The 15375-nt window shown below is 36.6% G+C and overlaps 1 pseudogene; it reads right to left on the reverse strand.

Moving 5' to 3' along the window:
- Positions 1-6089: 6089 nt before the first annotated feature.
- On the reverse strand, positions 6090-6994 carry LOC125092731 (olfactory receptor 2L8-like; annotated as a pseudogene).
- Positions 6995-15375: the final 8381 nt, after the last annotated feature.

Here is a 15375-nt window from a genome sequence, read left to right on the forward strand (position 1 = left end):
ATTGCTTTCCAATGGGTTGCCTCTGGTGGCTCCCTCCCCCTTTGGTTTATCTTCCGGTATCAGTCTGATGTTCCCACTCCACTTCACCTGCCCACTGGAATCTTCTGCACCCGTAGAGATCGAGACATATATAATTCTAATCTCAGGTTGATTTTATGGGTGATCAGATTTCTTTGGTAGGTAATAAGCTCACTTTAGGGTAGAGGTTGAAACAGCCCCTCCTCCTACTGTTGGAGCTGCTGCAGGGCTTCATGGTGGACGTGGCCAGGCACCAGCCTGTGGCCCCAGCCCTGCATCTGGCTCTTTGCTTAGCAGGGAGCCTGTTCCCCGCCCCCCCCCCCCCCGCCTGCCTCTCTCTACCTACTTCTCATCTCTGTCTCTCAAAGGAAGAAATAAAATCTTAAAAAATAATAATAAGACAACCCTCCATATTCTTGTCATTCATTAGGACCCCATGCGTCAACATTTTATTTTTACTCATTGAATTGAAGACACTGGTTGATTGATTGACGGATTTGACAGAAAGAGAGAGAAAGAGAGAGAGAGAGTCCAAGTAGAGAGGAGGGAGTACAAGTAGGGCAAGGGGGAGAGGGAGAAGCAGGCTTCCTGCTGAGCAGAGAGCCCCAGGCAGGGCTTGATCCCAAGACCCTGGCATCAGGACCCCAGCACAAAGCAGGTGCTTCACAGTGAAATCACCCAGGTGCCCCACTCCATGATTCAATCAGTTTTCACTATTCAATCCCTTGGATTAAGCAACATATTATTGGGTCTGCCTCCTCTGGGTTAACACTAACACCTTGTGTTTTTCTTTGCTCTTTTGTGATCACGGAGGATGTTAGGAATCTTTTCATGTGTTTATTGGCTGATGGTTTTCTTCTTGGGATATTTCTGCTCAAGGATTTTCATTGTTTTGAAGTTACCTACATATCTTTCTTGATTCCTAGTTATTCTATCTAGATTTGTCTACAGTTCCTTAGCTGGGATCTCGATAGAGCCTCTCCTAGTTTGAGTCTTGTCATTTGGTGGGCAAGATTTTTTGTGGGTTTTTTTAAAGATTTTATTTATTTATTTGACAGACAGAGATCACAAGTAGGCAGAGAGACAGGCAGAGAGAGAGGGGGAAGCAGGCACCCCACGGAGCAGAGAGCCCCGTGCGGGGCTCCATCTTAAGACCCTGGGAATCATGACCTGAGCAGAAGGCAGAGGCTTTAACCCACTGAGCCACCCAGGCACCCCAAGATTTTTTGTTTTTAAATTTTGAATGAGTGCAGTCCAACTTCCCAAACTTTCTTGTGCTTCCTGTTTTTGGTGTCCTGTTCCACTCATCTCTGCCACCTCCCCCAGATCCTAAAAAGGTTTTCCTATTGTATCTTCCAGAAAACTTCTGATGTACTCTTTTGTATTTAGGCTACATCAGTCTGGAATAGCGATTTTGGCTCTTCTGTTCCATGTGGATAGTCCCGTCGTTTAGCACCGCTTTGTCAGAGTCTGCCTGTTTCTGTTTATCTGTTTTCCCTGGTCATTTCAAGAGTCCTTTTGTAATAAATCCTATCCCATTAGATTGTCCTCTCACTTTCTTTCTCCCTCACTCTTGCTCTCGCTTCATTCCTCAGATTTGTTGGGGAATGACTAGTCCTTTTCCTGTCCATGGAAAGAGAAGAATTGGCTTATCCACGTACACAGGCACTTGCCTGCTAGGAAACTGGGATTGCATTGCATCTCTCAATCAAGTTGGGGGTCAATTGAAACTTTACAATACCGACCATCCAATTTATGAACCTGTTCTCTTAACCTAGGTAACATATTAACCTATTGGACATCCCATTGATTTGGATCATAAATTCCCCTGAGTCAACTTTGAAGGTTTTCTGGGTGGAGACTTGCTGGGTAGAGACTGTAAAAAGTCTTTGGATATATGAAGTCTTCGTTTTGGTGCTCTCATCAATAGGATTTTCAACCTTTGTTCATAGGTCACAGAATTCCAGTGATTTTTCTGAATGTTTAACTTCTATCCGATGACTTTGAGGAATTCACTTCCTGATTCTAATACTTTGTACATTCTCTTAGAATATCTTTCTATACAAATTTCACTCATTTTTCCAGGTGTTATACCTTCAATGTTTCCTCCATCACTTCTTATACTTGCTAGGACGTCCCCTTCTAGGTTGGTAGAAGAGTTGTTCAATTGTAGGTGTTCATTACTACCGAATTTTGTTTCTGCCTTGGTGAGCTGATTCTGTATCTCATAGAAACAGCACATCATTATATGTGTATGTGGTTATTGATGAAATCTAACCAATTTAATCTTTTCACGAGAGTATAGAAACCATTGACATTTCATGAAATGACTGAGCTCCTCAATTTTTGTCCGTTGTCTTGCAATTTGTTTGCTTCATCCCTTTTTAGATCCTTTTTTAAAAATACATTTTTTCTTTAAATATATTTAATTTCAATTTTAAATTTTAAATTTTAAATTTTAATTAAATGTATTAATTTAAATTAAATTTAAAATTTTTTCTTTTAAATGCTGATAAATGCTGTCAGCCCCCAAATCTCTGGTCACTTTACGCACATACAAAATGAGAAAAAGGAATGTAGACTTACAAAGAAGAACGATTTAGCTTTCATAGGTCCTTTTTTAAAGGACTAGAGAATTTCCTTTCCCAAAAAGAAACAAATTCAGAAGGAAAGAGTAGGAGGAAAGTCACCTTCATCAGCCTATAAACAGATACTCAATGCCAAAAAAACTGTAAACTCCAAAAAGATGTCAACTGTTTAAAAAAAAAAAATGGCAGACGACGTTAGGTAACAATAACTTTCATGGAGATTGAGGAGGTAGAGGTGGTCAAATTATTCAGTGGGCACCAAAAGCATGTGAATAACATTGAAATGAAAGGAAGGAAGACTGAGATTCTGAGCAAAAATGTTTTATTAGGCAAAAAAATAAACAATTTTAAAAAGTATATATATATATATATATATATATATATATATCTGTGTGTGTGTTTGTGTGGGTGTTTGTATGTGTGTGTGCATATAAGCTATCCCACTCCTAAACCCCAGCACCTGGGAGCGTGACCTTATTTGGAAATAGGGTCCCTTGAGATGTAACTAGCTAGGATAAGGTCATTTTGGAATAGACTGGGCCCCTAATTCAGGAGGACTTTTATCCTTCTAAGAGGGGAAAATGGGGATACACAGATAGGCACTGAGGAAGAAGGCCATGTGAAGAAGTCCAAAGCCAGGGCAATCCTTCAAGCTGGGAGAGGGGCCTGGAACAGATCCTTCCTTAATACCTACAAAAGGAGCATTGCCTACCAACCTTGTATCCTCTAGAACTGTGACACTGTCCACTTCTGTTGTTTCAGCCACTACGCTTGTGGTATCTTGTAATAGCACCCCTAGAAAACATATACCAACCTTCTTGGAGGAAAAGTAACCAACCAGAAGCCCATGGGGAATAGGAAAAGGAAAAAAAAAATCTATCAATAGATATAGATATCTGTAAAGATATCTATATAAATATATAACTCTTTAAAACATTGAAAAGGAACGCACCTTTGTGAACCCTGTGGAAAGGAAAACAAGCAAACAAAGAAACAAAAAACTGAGCCACAGGATCCACTCCCCTTTTCACCTGGAGGATTTCTGGATGGTGGGGGTAAGGAGGAGAATCCAAGGAAAAGATGGGAGTTTCACTGCTGTGAGGAAAGAGAGATTGGAATTCAGGAAGGCTAGAGTGAGGAAAAGGCCATGGGATCCTGAAAGAAGGAAGTCAAGTAGAAAATGAGCTCTTGGAAAGCCACACTGGAGTCCTCTTGAGTCCTGGCTCAATAGAAAGCAGTGTGTGTCTAAGAAAATGTCCCAGGTTCTAACACAGAGTCAAGGCACCTGAACCCGATGGCTGCCAAGACTCATACAAGGCTAGAGGTCATTGGGGCTCCAACCAGCCAGAGGGAAGAGTTCTTTTGGCTAAGTCAGAATATGCAGTAGAGACCTGGTAAGGATCATGAGTGAGGAGCGGGATGAAATGATCCCTCCAAGAAAGCTTCCTCTACAGATTCCCTCAACACGTGGGAGAACAATTTTAGAAAGAGTCAGATTTACCTACTAATATCTCACTGCCCGTGGGACAGCCAATAATAGAAGGCAGAGAGCAGCCTCCAAATGACTCAGGTCATCGAAAGGAAGGCAGTTCCAAAGGGAAGAAGGAATAGACGGGAAAAAGAAAACACGACGAGCAAGGGAGTACACTTCAAATTCAACATTTCTACAATGACCTTCAGAATGAACGACTAAAATTCTATTGAAAGAAAAGTCCTTAAAAAAGTCCATTGTCTTGCATTTTGTTTGCTTCATCCCTTTTTAGATCCCTTTTTAAAAATACATTTTTTTCTTTATGTCTTTTAAATGCTGATAAATGCTCTCAGCCTCCAAATCTCTGGTCACTTAAAGTACATACAAAATGAGAAGAAGGAATGTAGACTTACAAAGAAGTACCTTTTAGCTTTTATAGGTCCTTCTTTTAAAGCACTAGGGAGTTTACTTTCCCAAAAAGAAACAAATTCAGAAAGAAAGTGTAGGATGAAAGTCACCTTCGTCAGCCTATCAACAGATACTCAATACCAAAAAAACTGTAAAGTCCAAAAAGATGCCAACTCTTTTTTAAAAAGATGGCAGACGACTTTAGGTAACAATTACTTTCATGGAGATTGAGGAGTTAGAGGTGGTCGAATTGTTCAATAGGCACCAAAAGCATGTGAAAGCCTTGTAATGAAAGGATGGAAGACTGATATTCTTAACAAAAATGTTTTAGTGACCAAATAAATAAATAAAAGTGTATATATATATATGTGTGTGTGTGTGTGATTTTTATGGCTATATATGTTCATTTTTCAAAGGATAAGTAAGCTATATTTCTTTTGTAATTGATCAATAGTATGATTAGTCATTGATCTAGAGCTCTTTTTTCAATCTCCTGTTTCCAAGCATAAACACTGAAAACGATTTGCAGCAATTAAATGCAAAGTGAACTGCATTACACACTTCAGTGTTATTGAAGGGGGTTATTTTGAAAACATTCTATTCTTGTTATACAAATTGTCCATTGTAGCTTACGTTTTGTCATTTGTCACCACTTAACATGTTTTTAAGATTTTATTTTAATTCCAGTTAGGTAATATACAGCATAATGCTAGTTGTAGGTATATAATATGGTGATTCAAAACATTCATACAACACCTGGTACTCATCACAAATGTATTTGTTAATCCCTATCCCCTATTTAATACCTTCCCACCACCCTCCCCTAGGTGATCATCTGCTCCTTCTTTAGAGTTATGGGTCTGTTTATTGGTTTGCCTCTCTCTCTTTTTTCCCCTTTGCTCCTTTCTTTTCTGAATTCACATATGAGTAAAAAGTTAATGGTATTTGTCTTTCTCTGATTTATTTCGCTTGTCATAATACTCTCTAGATTCATTCATGTCACTGCAAATGGCAAGATTTCATTGTATTTATGGCCTAGTAATATTATATTACATACCTATATCTGATGTCTAATATGTATTACATATCTATATATCTATACATATATATATAATGTATATTATATATCTATAGATTATCTATATAAATATCTATACACATATATAGATAAAGTTTATATATCTATATCTATATATAAAAATATATACACACATATTTATACATCTGTATAGATTTATATAATGGTATAAACACCTTTTTTTCTTTAGTCATTTATCTGTTGACTGACAACTGGACTCCTTCCATATTTTGGGTACTGTCGTCTAATATACAGTATTGCTTATGTATGCAAACTATTGAGAATCTCTGTGGCTTTTAGACATCAACTTACATTTAATAAATTATTTGTAAGAAAACAAAAGAAAAATTACCACAAAAATAGAATGACTGGTACTATATATTATCTTGTCAAATCCCTATTATTTGTTTTCTGAATTAATGGAACCTTTGTCTGAAATCCTGAAATGGGATGGAATGGCATTGTTTAAAGAGTGTATAAGGTGAAATTAATAGACTTCTAAGAAGCAGGACTAGTGAGAACTTTGTTACATTTCTACAGAGCAGATCCCCTGAATATCTCTTCTTATGGTCCCCATCATCTTGTTTCTCAGACTGTAAATGATGGGGTTGACCACTGGGGTCAGGATGGTGCAGGAGACAGCAAGGACCATGTCCTCTGTGGAGTTTGGAAGGATCTTGGGCATAAGTAAGTGTAAACAAAGGGTGCATAGTAGAAAGTCACCACAGTAAGATGAGTGCTGTAGGCTTTCTTCTTCCCTTCTGTTGACTGCATGTGGCATGTGGAAAATAGCATGGATGATGAGGACATAGGAACATGCAATGCCAATGAAAGGAAACATAAGGAAGAGAGTGATGCTGACAAACACTGTGTACTCATAGACCCAGGTGTCCATGCAGGCCAGAGTCAACATGGCTGGAACATCACAAAAGAAATGGTTGATGGTTTTGGATCTATACTAAGGGATACAGAAGCCATATGCAGTGTGGGCACAAGAGTTGATTGAGCATATGATCAAAGATCCTCTTATGGTCACCACACAAACTCTTTTGCTCATACAAACAGCATAGTGGGGAGGAAAGCAAATTTGCTGCATAAGATCATAGGCCACAGAGGTCAATAAAAATCCATCTGCATCAGATAAATTAATGAAAAAGAAACTCTGAGTTGCACACTTGTTTCCAGAGAGATAATCAAAAACCATCTTGGGGACAATCCTGGAGATATAGTTCAGGTCCATGAGGGAGTTGACTAAGTAGAAAATACATGGGTGTGTGGATATGGGTGTCCAGGATGATCATGGACAGGTTACCAAAAAAAAGCCATTAGGAAAAGGAGAAAACTGAGAATGAAGAAAAACAGGACAATTCTTCATGGTGAGAATAACCCCAATAGGAATAAATCAGTTGATGTTTGGTTAATATTTCCCATGGGTCATGAATTTAGTTTCCCCTAAAGGGAGACACATAATAAGTAGAGAAAAAACAATCTCTTATTAATTCATTATTTTAGTTCCACTGTGACTTATTCAGGACACATTGCGGCTCTTAAAAAAATTAACATATTTTGAAAAAAAAATTCCTTATAGTTAAAAATCATGATGTCATATGAATGTCATCTCCAAAATATTTCATAGAAATGTGTAAATTTGTAAGGATAATATATTTCTGTAACTTTATTAAGATACCCATATTTTATTTTTCTGTATAAGTTTAGTTATTATCAACATCAGGCTTAGTACTTGTTTTATATGCATTGTAAGGCAGTGTAAATGCATAAATTATAGACCCATACTTAAATATATTTTGCGACACACAGGCAGTAAATTTTTTTTCTATAATTAAGTCCTAAGATTTCTGAAATTATAGTAGTCTATCAGATCACACTGTAGATATATATCCTTTTGGTTTGTTCATTTATTTTGATGCCAAGACTTATTATCTACTTCTTTTTCCCCCAGAAATCTACAATGAAGAGTTATTGACAACTATAAGTTATAGGAAGCCAATTTGGTCCTCCTCACTCTATATTCAAATGCTTTAAAGAAACTTATTTCCTGACATTTTTCTCTAAAATTTTATTGTAGCTCCTTGGCTCTGCCTTACGCTCTCTGAAAATATCTGTATTATTCTTCTGCTTCTCAATAATTATATAAAAGTTAGCATTGCTTTATGGCACTTCTTATTATTCTGTTTGACCTTTTAATTTTGTGTATTTAAAACTCTTTCAATTTTTTTATAAGTGTGAGTTTAGCTCCTATATGTATCAACCTCTGTCATAAAACTCAACTAACATAATAATAAGGAAGTAAATCTACATAACTTTAAATGAAGTGGGAAACAGAGTAGAGGGTGGAATCAGAGATAGAAAGGTTAAGAACACATTGGGTGAAGACATTTTAAGGAACAAACACTTAAAAAGAGTAGGAGAAATGGTATTTTGAGACTATTCTAAGTAGGAAGGAGTGGAGAGAATCTTCTCCAGAAGATCATCAGTGAGTAAAGCCCAGCATGCTATGCCTACAAAGGATTGTAATGCTTCACTCTCTCATACTTTTCTAGGACCAAAGCCATCAGAATATTGAGGAATTTTTTTTTAAAGATTTTATTTATTTATTTGAGAGAGACAGTGAGAGAGAGCATGAGCGAGGAGAAGGTCAGAGAGAGAAGCGGACTCCCCGCAGAGCCGGGAGCCCGATGCGGGACTCGATCCCGGGACTCCAGGATCACGACCTGAGCCGAAGGCAGTCGTCAAACCAACTGAGCCACCCAGGCGTCCCTTGAGGAATTTTTTGTATGAATGATAGACACACACCCATATAGTTACAATGACTTAAAAGTGACCTACATAAATGCCTGGTGGTGGATATTAAGGAAGGCACGTATTGCATGCAGCAATGGGTGTGGTGCATAAACAATGAATCTTGAAACACTGAAAAAATAAAATTAAATTTTAAAAAAATATAAATGCAAGAAACTTACAAAAAATGTGATGTCTTCAGAGACAAATGAGAATTTGTTAAATCCATACTAAAAATGTCATGTGTTATTTAAAATGAAGTGTCAAAATATGATAAAAACCTTTTGTAAAATAAGTGATAATAATTAATATAAAAATTTAATGAAAGTTTGAAAAGATGAACTGATGAAAATCAAACAGAAACCACAGTAAAACACAAAATTTGACACTTAGGACAGATAATAGAGTGAGAAGAATAATATAAGATGACCCAACATATACTTACGAGCATTTCTGTAAATGTGTATGACATTCTTTTTTTTTGGCACAGTATTTATTTATTTTTAACTTAATATTACAAAAAGAACTTTTTTCTAAACCAATATATGAGATACAATATTGAATGATGATGTAAATAACACAGAAAATTAAAATAAATAATCATTAAATGGTATTTTCTTGAAAATACTCAATATTGGGGCACCTGTGTGGTTCAGTAGGTTAAGCCTCTGCCTTTGGCTCAGATCATGGTCTTAGGGTCCTCGGATGGAGCCCCGCATTGGGCTCTCTGCTCAGCGGGGAGCCTGCTTCCTTCTCTCTCTCTCTGCCTGCCTCTCTGCCTACTTGTGATCTCTGTCTGTCAAATAAGTAAATAAACATCTTTAAAAAAAAAAAGAAAATACTCAAAATTGTCTTGAAAACAATTTCTTGATAAACCTCACAATGAGGTAGTCTGGTATTCTAAATTCACCTTGAGAGAAATTATGATAATATGAGAAGAAATCTATGCACCCATGCATATAAAATAACATCATGTTTCAGATACTGTTATATATTTTATATGTGAACAATAAATTCTAGGAGATGGAATAAAGCTCTAGATGCATATCCTCAAATGTAACATGGTATGTTACCATGTTGACAGAATGGGAAGGGGAGGCGAAAACGTTGATGATGTAGGAATGGGATGCCTCATCATCCACAGTGGCCTGAGTTACAAATCATGGCCTGGTGTTTTGGATTTAGAAATCAAGTATTAGAGAGGAACATATTGTTTAAAAATTTGAGAAAGTATTGGGAAAAAATGTAAATGAATTTGAAGTATTTTCCCTGGGTGTCAAGAGGCATAGGTTATGGGATCATGATTTTATCCTGTGGTTTGTTGATGCCATTCCATATATTCTTGGCATAATATACTAAAGTGATAAAAAAGTTATTTCAGTTAGTAATTTCCACATACTCAAATGATTGCAAATGTGCATTTCCTAAACTACCTTGAAATACCTACATCATGGTTCTGGGTCTATGTAAAGCAACTGATTTTTCAGTTATTGGGGGTCACTGTCAACTTGCAGAAGAAAGACTGGGAGAGCTGGTTGTGTTCATAAGTTAAGTAGATATTGCATCTGACACGGAAGCCACTTTAGATATTGAATATCTGTTTATAAATTCTGATGTGTAGAATTATATTTTTATGTTAAAATACTTAGATTATTTCCCCATTACTTTAATTTTACTCAATGATGTAAAGAAAACCATTCTATTTACTTTGCAAAAGATTTGCACTTGTTTCAATCTTTTAAACTTCACTCGAACTTTTCTTATGGCATCAGCATTACTGACAATAGACAGTGGAGAAAAAGGGAAAGAGATGGTTTCTTAGTGAGTTGGAGAACTAAGGCTTGAACCTGAAGAAGGTTCATACATAGCAGAGAAGATAGGACTATACACTTCCATTGACCATGTCAAGATTGGTGCCAGGAGTTAATTTTATTTAATCCTGACCAAAGTCTCTTGAGGTTGAGACTATCATCAATATGAATGCAGATAGCTGCTGTTGATAAATCAAGTTTCAGAAATTTAAGGGTACTCTTTGGATTTTTTTGTATTAACATAGATGGTAAATAGATGCAGATATTTATATGTGAAATTTCTGTTTAAAAAGAATCCTATCTTAACACTAAATATTTTAGGCAACAATTAGGAAATAACAAATGGTTATTTTTAACTACTCAATACTAAAAAGAAATTAAAAGAAAAATTTAAAAGCTATTAATTAAAAATGCACTTTTGGTGAAACAGCATGAAGAATACATTTAAATACATTATTTAAGCCTAAGTAAATTGATTTAGGGCTTCTATATTGTCATTTCAAGATATTTTTGTTTCCTCTCATTTTCAGTCTTAATCATATTTTCTCTTGTTCTTGGCAACTATAAAACTTTAATCAACAGTGTAGAAAATACACACATCACTTCCAGATCCTCTGATGAACTCTGACCCATGTCCTGCCCCCATACCAAAGTTGCCCTAGGTGGTTTTGCTTAGAAATATCAACCTTCTCTTTATTACCTCCTCTGTAAATAGCTTTGTAAATGTACATACTCAGTTTATTCTTAATCATAATGAGGAAGTTCCTCTAAATAATGGCATTTATAAATAATTTGCATATTACCAGTTTTATTTTAGTTTCAGAATATTTAATAAGCATTATCTATATTACATATATTATTTTCCCTGTCTTCCATGTTCGTATTCAATTGCAAATAAAATTTGAAAAACCTCTCACTTTATTGATCCACATATTTACAGAATAAAGTGATTTTTCAAATATAAGATCATTATGATAAAGATTAAATGTGGATTCCAGGTGATGAGACGTAATTTAGTTAAAACTATATAGCTATCCAGTGTCAAATCTGGAAATGTGTCCTCTAGATATCAGACAATGAAGAATTTTCTTCTGAAGCAAACAAATCTCAAAGAAAGCTCATTGGAATCACTAAATAAGTCTGGTCACAATCATTTTTGTCAATTATTGCATAGTTGGAAAAAGAATGTGCATTTAACAAAGAAATTTCTACTTTTTTGCCTAAAACGTGGTAAGAATTCTCAGACTAAACTTTTATAATCATCTGAATGTAAAAAAAAAAACACCCGTTTTCATATAAATTTGGATTGCTTCTTCTCTTTTCAAGAACCCTGTCATACTTTTGTGTGAACTTTACCAAATTAAAGTTCTTTAAACCTATAAGGGAAGAGTTCTTTAAAAGACCGATCAGATTTTTTTTCCCCAGGACTCCATTAAAATTACTGGCTGCACAAAGTCCACCTTGGTTCTTTGGAAAATGTGTTCATACTTGTATCTGTATGTCCATAGATAATTATTTTGCATTGCTATTTGTTATCTAGATTTTACAGTATCATGAAATGACTTTCCTAGAATGAATCAGATTACTGAGAGGAGAATCCTCTGGAATCTAGCCAAGCACAGGTCCCTACAGTATCTCTGCAATGTTATACATGGACTTATTCATGCCTTCTAATATTTCCACAACAGTTTCTATTAAAATGGACAAACAGTACAGAGTTCAGAATGCTTTAGTGACTTAGGAATTAATGTGCTTCTTAAATATTTAAGCAATGTGTATTTTCATTTGTTTATATAGATAGAGAGCTTATAATCCTAAGATTTTTATTGTACCCAGAGATCTAAAATGCACAGTATTTGTATGTGCATATATCTGTGTGTTTCTATAAATACCTTCATGAAATCTCACAATAGCGAATCAGCACTGATAAATAGCTAAGTAGGTAGACAGATATATGGAGATATATCTGATTTACCAGTATATACTTTGACTTTGAATTCAGATTGAAAAGAAGTTTATTTTGCTTTATTGCAAAACAAGCTGCAGATTTTTGGAGACAATGCTAAATCTAATGCTAGCTGTCACTTACTAGAAATGTAAACATGATTAGTGAATCCAACTCTCTGACCTTTACCTCATAAGTATAGCAGATCAAAATCATGAGATATGATCTCACAATTCCTAGAATGCCTATAATTAGTAATTGAAAATAAATAATGCGTTTTGGAGAGAATGTGGTGAAAACACAACACTTGAGCACTATTGATTGGACTATATATTACTACAACCTTTATGGAAAATAGTATAGAAGTTCTTCAAAAAGTTAAAAGTAAAATTCCCATATATTCCAACAATCCCACCTCTGGATATATACCCAAAGGAAGTAAAATGATATGAAATCAAATTTGAATCTATACTTTACTCTTGTAATCATTATTGCAGTCTGACTCATAATGGATAAAATATGGAAATTAATTTTACAAGTTCATTGACAAATAAATGGAAAAATGATTACAATAATTACAATTGCATATGAAATCTAATAGTCCATCTTTAAAAGTAAAGAGTAGAATGGCAATTGTCAGTGACTGAAGGCAGGGAGAAATGGGAAGATGTGGGTGAAATGCTAAGTTTTCAGTGTACATGTTGAATAAATTCTATTTAGAGCAATTTATATATAGTTAACAACATTGTATATTAGAAATTTTCTGTTACTGTAGATCTCACCAGTTGGTAGTGTTCACAAACACACACACACACAAGCTAAGTGAATTGGTGGATATGCACTTTGTAGTGATTATTGGAAAGTGTAAGTATTTTATTTTTTATTTTTTTTATTTTTAAGATTTTATTTATTTATTTGACAGACAGAGATCTACAAGTAGGTAAAGAGGCAGGGAGAGAGAGAGAGGAGGAAGCAGACTCCTCGCTGAGCAGAGAGCCCGATGGGGGCTTGATCCCAGGACCCTGGGATCATGACCCAAGCCGAAGGCAGAGGCTTTAACCCACTGAGCCACCTAGGCACCCCGAAAGTGTGTAAGTATTTTAAATAAAGCTGTGCAATATATATATATATATATATATATATATATATATATATATATACACACACATATATATACATATATAACATATATATACACACATATATATACATATATAACATATATATATATACATATATATATATATATAACATTTTTGTCAATCATTCCTAAATAAATCTGAAGGAAAAAAAAAACAGAAAAAAAATGACAAGACTGAATTGTATAATTTATACTGGACATGTCAAATCTGAGTGGCATGAGTGACCCATGCCCACTAATTGTGACATTTTTTACTATATTCACTATTGCCACTAAAATCAACATATTTACCATCATACATTTTTATCCATACACATATCATATTTGGATTTTTCAGGGACATTGTTCCCACAAAGTTTCAAAACACTCATTGATTTTCACAAAACATCCTACTTTGCTATCACAGATGTAACTATTACTGCACTGGAAAGTTAGTAATAGGCAAATAAATTTTTATTTTATGTTTTTATTATTGCTTATTTTTTAAGTTAACTTTTAAAAAAAAGATTGTATTTATTTATTTGACAGAAAGCACAAGCAAAGAGAGCAGGAGAGGGATAAGCAGGCACCCCACCAACCAGGGGGCCAGATGCAGGGCTCACTATCGGGGGCCTGGGATCATGAGCAGAGCCTAAGGAAGAAGTTTAACTGACTTAGCCACCCAGGAGCCCCAAAGACAATTTTTTTTTAATACCATAGTTAAATACAGAAAGCAGTAAAATTAGACAAAATTTGTGTTAAAAAAATAAGCCTATCTCTTTGGGCCCACCCATTTCCTTCATATATGGGCCTGCACATAGATAAAGTTTACATTTTTGAATAAAGATGCAAAGTATGCAATAAGCTTTAAACTGATGCAAACAAAAACAAAAACAAAGTAGAATCAAGGCAGAGAAAGGTGTTTAAACTTTCCTTGACCTGTTGGAATGTTGGTAACAGAGAGCTTTATGAGGGAATCTGTAGGGAAGGAGGGCAAACAAATTATCCACTTAATAAAAAGTAAAAAATCAAACCAAACCAAAACAAAACAACACAAAACAAAACTTTAAAATCGATCCCTGGTTATAGACAAGTTCTCCAAAACCAGTAGCTGGCAACCCTGCAACAAATAAAGAGGGAGAAAACTTTCTGGATTATCTCAACAATCAGATCCTTTTCCTCTGCTGACTGCACTGGGGGGCTTCTGGACTGTACTCCCTTGGGTATCCAGTGCAAGGGTTGGGCAGGCTGACCAAGCTCAACAGTCTGCCCCTTCCTGATGTTGGGCTCCTGTGGGTTGCCCTAGCTGCCCCCTCCTCCCCTGCAGGCCCCTCCTGCCTGGCCTGCCACCTGCTCCACCCAGAGGCCCCATCTCTGTGGCAGCTGAAGCTGTGCCCCTGCCCCTGGAGGCCTGGTCGTCCTGGCCTTCAGTGGAGGTATTTTCCTGCCCCCTCCCCCAGGCCTCTTCCACTCTCCTGTGGCCTCGCTGCTCTTCCTGAAGGAGAAGCCCCTCCACCATAAAGACTTCGGAAAGGAAAAGTGCTTCTTCTTGTTTCTAGGGGTCTCTCGCTGCTGGGTTAGTGCAGGGCTGGTCCCTAGCCTTTGGGGGAGACATCCAGCAGGCGACCAAGGCAGCCTCCCTGTCAGAGGTGGCAGCCTAGCCCAACTTGGAAGCCTCCCCACTCCCAGGGCGCCTACTTCTCAGCGGGGTGGCCTGCCTTCAGGGGTGACCTTGGAGGCTCTTCCTTCTGGGCCATGGGTAGGACGCCGCCCTGCTCCCAGCAGCCAGGGGCTCCTCTGGGTCTGGGCCCCAGAACTGCCATTGGCCTGCAGCTCGTACCCTGGAGCCTGGCTAGGCCGGGGCAGAAGAGGTGGCGCCTTTATCTGAGGGTGATGGGACCCATGGGAAGGGTGCACAATGGCGCCGGGAATAATGGGACACTGTAAATAACAGGGGGAGGCTTAGTCTTTTTTTTTTTTTTTAAAGAAACATTCTTAGGATTTATTTTGTGAGGCAGATTGACAACACTACAGTCTTGATTAAGAAGCAAAGGGGCAGGGGGAACACAAAAAACCCATACCCACACTTTCTAAAAGATCATAATCTTAGGAGTTAATTTAAACCATAGGAACTTTT

The sequence above is a fragment of the Lutra lutra genome, unplaced genomic scaffold (assembly GCF_902655055.1).
Source record: "Lutra lutra unplaced genomic scaffold, mLutLut1.2, whole genome shotgun sequence".
NCBI lineage: Eukaryota > Metazoa > Chordata > Mammalia > Carnivora > Mustelidae > Lutra > Lutra lutra.